Source organism: Mus pahari, chromosome 14, assembly GCF_900095145.1.
Source record: "Mus pahari chromosome 14, PAHARI_EIJ_v1.1, whole genome shotgun sequence".
NCBI lineage: Eukaryota > Metazoa > Chordata > Mammalia > Rodentia > Muridae > Mus > Mus pahari.
The window spans coordinates 76,712,875-76,718,536 of NC_034603.1; the positions used below are offsets into that span (position 1 = coordinate 76,712,875).

At 48.8% G+C, this 5,662-nt stretch overlaps 1 long non-coding RNA gene across 1 annotated transcript; it reads left to right on the plus strand.

Annotated features, from left to right (window-relative positions):
* Positions 1-4,529: 4,529 nt before the first annotated feature.
* LOC115065386 lies at positions 4,530-5,656 on the plus strand. The gene is made up of 3 exons (XR_003845182.1): positions 4,530-4,601; positions 5,055-5,144; positions 5,520-5,656. It is a non-coding gene; the product is annotated as an uncharacterized LOC115065386 (long non-coding RNA).
* Positions 5,657-5,662: the final 6 nt, after the last annotated feature.

Below are 5,662 nucleotides of genomic sequence, written 5' to 3' on the forward strand. Positions count from 1 at the left end.
TTTTTTTTTTTAAAGATTTATTTATTATTATATGTAAGTACACTGTAGCTGTCTTCAGACACTCCAGAAAAGGGCATCAGATCTCATTACTGATGGTTGTGAGCCACCATATGGTTGCTGGGATTTGAACTCATGACCTTCCGAAGAGCAGTTAGTGCTCTTACCCGCTGAGCCATCTCACCAGCCCGGTGCCAGTATTTCCAGCATTACAACATCCTCCCCCATCTGCTGTGGGCTGTTACCCCACTTGGCTTGTCTATAACCCTAAATTACCCACCTGTTCCTGCTTCCTGACCAAGCAAAGTTTCATTTCCTCAGGGCAGTGCTAAGGGCTGGAAGAAATGAGGGTAGTGGATGCCATGTTTTATAAAAAAGAAAAAGAAGCCACGGGTATGTTTGGTGGAGGTGTGGTATGGTGTGGGGGAAGGGGGTGCCTCTGGGGGCCTGAGCTGAGGCATCCTTTCCCACTGAGGTACCAGCCACATGGAATAGAGTTTATCTAGGGCATGGGGAGGGGAGTTGAGGGGGTAGTAGAGACAGAGAAAGGCAGAGAGAAGGGAGGGAGAGGGACAGGGAGAAGGAGAGGAGGCAGGCCATGAACACGTGGAGAAAGAGGGGGGAGGGGAATAGGGAGAGAAGGGACAGAGAGGGGAGAGAAGAAGGGAGTAAGAAGAGCAAGAGAGCGAGGAGGGGTCAAGAAGCCCCTTTTATAGCGAGTCAGGCACACCTGGCAGTTGCCAGGTAACTGTGGGGTGGAACCTAGAAGAAATGCTAACAGTAGATATCAGCTAAGGACTGGAGAAAAAGAAAAATATAATGAACATGAATTTATGCTAGGGAGTAAATGGTTGTGAGTTTCTTAACCTCATGTTAAGATAGGTTAGCCTAAAACAGGTTAAAATAGGGTGTGGTGATTCATGCCTATAACCCAGTACCAGGAACGGACAGGCAGGACTGCCTTGAGTTCAAGGCCTACCTGGGCCGGCTTTCTAGTAAGTTCCAAGCCAGTCTGAGTTACAGAAGAAGATTTTAGCCCAAAGAATAAAATAAATAAATAAATAAATATAACTTAAAAATAAATAAATAAAATAAAAATAAGGATAAAACATACTGGTTGTGAGGCTTGAAAGCTGTGCTGCAGAACGTAGCATGGAGGCAGGAGTCTGGAGAGATGGCTCGGCACCTCAGTGTGTGCTGGTCTTAGAAAGGACACAGATTTGATTCCAGGCACCTAATCAGTTCACAACCACCTGAGACTCCAGCTCCATGGGATTGGATGCCCTCTTCTGGCCACCACAGGCACCTGCACTCATGTGCACATATCTACCCACAAACATACACACTAGTAATTTAAAACTCAGACCTTTAGGTCAGTGAGGTGGCTAAGTGGATAAAAGCGGCTGCTGCGCATGCCTGAAGACTTGCATTTGACTCCTGGAAGCCCCCCCCCCCCGTGGAAGGAGAAAAATCACCCCTCTTAGCCTCTACACATGTGCCATTGTATAATCACCTACCCATGTGCTTAAAACAATTTTAAAACAAGATTTAAGAAAAGATTCAGATGTGGTAATTCACACCTATAATTCTAACCCTTAGAAGGTAGATGGAAGAGGATTGCTATCAGTTCGAGGTCAACCTGTGCAACATAGTTCTAGACCAGCCTGGGCTACAAAGAGAGACCTGATCAATAGCAAGACATGAAAAAGGGGGAGGGCCGTGATAGCTGGGTGGGTAAGAGCACTTGATACCAGACAGGACTGAGGAGCTGAGTTTGATCCCAGAGCATACATGATGGAAAGAGACCCGAAGTTCTCTCTAACCTTCATTTGTCTGTTGTGGCACATGTGTGAGAATGTGCAAGCTCAACACACACACACACACACACATACACACACACATCATATACAAATAAATACTTTAAAATTTAAAAACAGAAAGAAAATTCAGACTTTGTCCACATTTGTGGAACTCTCAGGCTGTTAACTGCCTACCGTTTTTAGAGCACAGTCAGTTGGGAAATTACCCTTTCCTGGGAAACCCAGGATGGCCTCAGGGAAGCCATTCCCACGTTCATACTCTGGGGCCTCCTCTCAGGGGATGAGCTGGCCCTCTGCCAGTTTGTCTCTGAGAACCAGGGCTTAGTCCATAACCCTGCACACTGAGTCCTTCACTAGCCTTTCCTACCTCCATATGCCATCTGAACAGATTGACACACCTCTCCACACTATAAGAACAACAGAAATTTATTTCTCACAGTTCTGGGAGTTGTGGAACCCAAGATCAGCGTGCTGGAAGGTGCTGTCAACTCTACTTTTTGGTTCTTAGGTAATATGCTGTGGTCTGAAGTCTCATAGTGCCACCAATCCAATTCATGGGAGGGCACACTGGTCATCATCTAGTCTCCTCCTGTGCTAGTCACCTCTCTCACTGCTGTGACCAAATGACTGAGGAGTGGAAACTTAAGGAGAAACCCATTTTAGCTTACAGTTTCAGAGGACCCAATCTATATTACCATGGGTGAGGCATGGCAGCTTAAGCCAGAGGCAGCTAGTTACATTGTGTCCATAGTCTGGACCCAGAGAGCTAGGCTACTGGTGTCTGCCTCCAGTCCCGGCCCCCTGACCACGTGATGGTGCCACAAACATTTAAGTTCGGTCTTTCTACCTCACTTAACGTAACCAAGAAACTCCCTTACAGGTATGCAGAGGTATGTTTTTAGATTATAAAGCCTATCTCTGGCCGACTCTGCCTCCCACGGTGCTGGGTTTAAAAGTATGCACCACCACATCTGCCATGTTATGAGATTAAAAAAAAAAAGAAGAAGAAAAAAAGAAAGAAAGAAGAGTGACACATTTAACAATGGGTGTGATTATGTATACTTGTGATCCTACCACCCCAGAGGCTGAGGCAGGAGATTGTTGTGAATCTGCGGCCGGCCTAGGCTATACAGTAAGTTTCAGGTCAGATGTGGTGCTGGACTGAGTAGGGAAGAATTCACCTAGATGCTGTAAGCTGCAAAGTATACTATGCATCCTCTGGCTATATGGGACAATGAATAATTTCTGATTATTGGCAGGACTATTTGTCTGCAATGATACGGATTGGTTATTCTGAAATTACCCTCAGTGCATATTGTACCACAGAGCAGTTAAATGCAGAAGTAAATTATGAATAGTGGGAGACAGACTTTTCATTAGTAGGGAAAGGAGTACTACACACAGAAAAATGGAAAGCAGGAACCTTGTGGTGTTAGACTGCAATCAGGGCGATTGGTAGGAATTCCCAGTGTAGGTGTCCTGTGACTACTTAGAAAAACTTGCTTGTTTAGAAGCATGCTCTGGAGTATTTAGACGAAAGGGGCATCATGTCTACAGCTGATTAAAAATGTCCCAGGAGAAAAAAATGATCAGGTTGTTGGGGAGTGATCTCATGGGAGGGGAAAGAGGATCAGAGGGGATCCTGGGGAAATATAAGCGAAGTACATTATATACGTATGAAAATTTGAAAGAATGTGTGTGTGTGTGTGTGTGTGTGTGTGTGTGTGTGTGTGTGTACAGTGCTCGGAAGTCAGACACAGGAACATCCTCTGCTACATAGTGAGTTCAAGGCCAGCCTGGCTCTAGGGAGATCCTCCCAAAATAAGCCACCTTTGTCAACTTGGTAGGGGCAGTAAGGACAACCCATATGAGCCTTGTTATAATAGCTGGGCAAGGATAATTAGAGCAGTGTGCACAAGGCAAGAAGAGAGCAAAAAGGTTGGGGGTTGAGTAGGAGGAAGGGTACAGAGATGTGGGGTATGAGGTCCTTAACCTCCAAGGATGAGGGGATATTGATAAAATAGTGGCATCATCCTCTGGTTTGACCGTCCTGGGATCTGAAGCGCCCAGAGATGCAAAAGGATTGAATAGGTATATGATGGGGGCGGAATCCCGCCCTGGGGATTCCCCTTCCAGAGCCGCAGGCTCCTGGGGGTCGGAGCTCTAAGCTCTTAGTTCCCCAAGGACCAAAGGCAACCCTAGGCCCCACGCCCTAGGGTGCAGCCCTGCTTCCTGACAGCGGTGAGGCCGCGACAGTCGGGCAAACCGACTCAGAAGGGAAAGTCCAGCGGGTGATGTGTCAAGCCGCGGACACGGCTGACTTATTTGGACCCAGTGGTTAAATCACTCAGGCTCAGCCCACGGCAGGTGGTTCCGTGACCCTGCACCGCCCGCGAGGAGCGGGTCGCGGCGCCCCCGTGAGGGCCGGCGCGAAACAGCGACGACTGGGGACTGTCCGACACTACGTCGCCCCCTTACTACAGTAGTCAACCACACACAGCGCGAGTGTAGTGAAAAGGACAGGGGTCACGCCTTCGGGGCGGGGTTACAGCACATGGGCGGGGCCTTTCTGGGGGAGTGGGGCGGGCTCAGTGATCGGAGGAGGAGCCTTAGGAAGGAAGAGCGCAGATAGTGGGCGGGGCGACGATTGAGGGGCGGGAAGACGCGTCTTGCTTGTGGGCGGTGTGGGCGGGGCATGCGTGAAAGGGCGAGGTGCGTCCGCGCGAGGCGCATGCGCGCTAGGACCACCGTGGCAGCTTGAGGGCGGCCTAGAGGCCTGTCCGGGTGAGGGTGGTATGAGGAACCGTCAGGGCTCGGCAGGGGAGGAGGAGGAAGGTGTTGATCGTTGGGGAGGAGCGGATGTAGGAGGGATGGCTGCGGCGGAAGCAGTGGGGACCTCGGGGGCAGGATGTCTCTTGGGAACGACGCGGGCCTTTCCGGTTGCTCCCCGGGTAGAAGACGCGAACTCTGAGTTCCGGGGAGGCCCCCCCACTGTTCACTCAAGCAGAGACTGGGTGGCATCTGCACCGGCCGTGCAAGTTGCTATGGGCAATCAGCTAGCGCGGCTGGCGAGACCCACTTGGCGGGAGATGTTCCGGTTATAGAACCGAAGCATCCTAGGTCCCCGGACCCTGCAGTGACTGTACGATGGCTCCCTGCACACTTCTTCAGCGTCACCATCCACGTTGGACTAGGATGTGGAGGCCTTCTGACTTTCCACTCTGTCTCTTTTATTAGGGTGAAGGCCACACCCCTTTGCCAGACATGCATTGTCCTTAGAAAAGCTTACATGGAAAAACAGCAGCTGGAGATTTCTCCTTTATAAAGGTAGGTAGACTGAAGGGGGCCATGGTGATTTTTTTTTTTCTTTTTAAATTTCATCCCGTAAAACTAAAATCTCAGCCCAGATGTGCAGTACCGAGATGAGCTACACTCAACGTAGTCTCTAGGATCCATTCTAGTCAGTGTCACTCTCTTAAGCTCCAGAATTCAGAAGTTCACTGAGCACAGCAGTTAGCTTAAATTTCAAAATCAGTCGTTAATAAACAGAGAAATACATAGAAACCCTGTCCCCACCCCCATCACCCAAAACAAAGAACAAAAAAAACAGCCAACCAACCAGAAATTGAAAAGGCCCTTAATTAGAAAACACAAACTAAATGGACAGAAACATTCATCTTTTTTCTTTTCTGATTCAAAAAGCCTCGTGGTGGAACACGTATGCTTGATGTGAAGGATGAACGCGCCAAGTAGGGACTCGATAGGAATGGGGAAAGTTCCATCACCATGAGTCTGGCGTCTCATTGGTCATCTTAGATCTACCCCAGTATTTTATGGCTGACAAG